The 1,501-nt window shown below is 32.9% G+C and overlaps 1 non-coding gene across 1 annotated transcript; it reads right to left on the reverse strand.

Moving 5' to 3' along the window:
* Positions 1-1,161: 1,161 nt before the first annotated feature.
* Positions 1,162-1,268, reverse strand: LOC131181174 (small nucleolar RNA R71). Its single transcript, XR_009149802.1, has one exon. It is a non-coding gene; the product is annotated as a small nucleolar RNA R71 (small nucleolar RNA).
* Positions 1,269-1,501: the final 233 nt, after the last annotated feature.

Genomic DNA, 1,501 nt, shown 5'->3' on the forward strand with positions numbered 1-1,501 from the left:
TTGTCTCACTCAAAAGGGTATTCAAAGGATTTAAGAATTAATCTCCTTAAAAGCCATAATTTCCATAAGATTGGATAACCAATTTAAAAATCCCAAAATAGCTTGAATATGAATCCCCAAACTCCGGAATCGCCCTTTTTAATATTGTTAATTGTTAATTGAATTTAATTGCTTGCCATATTTCAATTTGCTCATTTTATTTGCTGCTGCTTGAGTTGAATCATTTATGTTGATAATTGGATTGTTGATTTTACATAAATAGATTTTACACCCTTAATTCTATCAATCATTCACTTGATTTACAAAATTAGCTTAAATTAGTCAATTTTTCTATAAAAAATTCAATCATTAATACAACTCTTCGAGGGAACGATATCTTTTATATACTACTTGTACAACCTGTGCACTTGCAGTTGGGCCACATCAAGTTTTTAGCGCCATTGCTGGGGAGTTGTTTGTTTGAGATTGAATTCTTGATCATTTTAGTTGTTTCTAGTTAAACTTTTTTATTATCTTTTCATTTTGAGTTTGTTTATTCTTTTTAGGTACTCTTGATCTTTTATGAGAAGAGTTAGAAGTACAAGTGATACATTCTTATTGTTTAATCCTGAAATTGAGAAGTTTTGTAGAGCCAATAAGAAAGAAACCAGAAAAAGGAAAGAAGCCTTGAGAGCAGCTGAAATTAAAGTAGAAATGGCTAATGAGAGAATTAGAATTATTGGTGGCAATGGTGGAAACAATCAAAATAATGAAAATGAAGCTCATGGTGAAGAAGTTGTAAATGCTAATGTGCCTAGGGGAAGTATGATGGATCATGCATTCCCTCGTTTTGATGATTTGAGAGAGAGTATAACAAGACCAAGAATTGATGCAAATAGCTATAAGATGGATTTTGGGGTACTTCAAATGATTCAAAATTCCCAATTTGGGGGACATCCTTCAGAAAATCCACACATATATCTTAAGAAGTTTTCTATGATTTGTGATATGCAAAAACAACCTAGAGTATCTGATGATGCAGCAAGATTGAAGCTATTCCCATTTTCTTTGAAGGATAAAGCATTAAATTGGCTTAATTCTCTACCTCACAATTCTATTACAAATTGGGAGCAACTCACTGATGCATTTCTTGCACAATATTTTCCACCTAGAAAAACTCAAGAATTGAGGAATAAAATGACAGCTTTCAGACCAAGAGAAGATGAAATTCTCTATGAATCATGAATGAGATGGAAGGAGTTAGAGAGACAATGGCCACATCATGCCATTCCAAAATGGATGATAAACCAAAATTTTTACACCAATGTTACTCCTGCAATTAGAGGGATTATTGATGCTCAAACAGGAGGAGAATTTATTATGAAGCAAGAAGATGAAGCTTATGAGCTATTGGAGAAAATTGCAAAGAATACTCATCTTTGGAGTAGTCCAAGAGGACCAGCTCCAACTCAAAAGAGGCAAGTGCTGTAATGTATGAACTTGATCCATTCAACATGATTAA

This window comes from Hevea brasiliensis, chromosome 6 (assembly GCF_030052815.1).
Source record: "Hevea brasiliensis isolate MT/VB/25A 57/8 chromosome 6, ASM3005281v1, whole genome shotgun sequence".
Classification (NCBI taxonomy): Eukaryota; Viridiplantae; Streptophyta; class Magnoliopsida; order Malpighiales; family Euphorbiaceae; genus Hevea; species Hevea brasiliensis.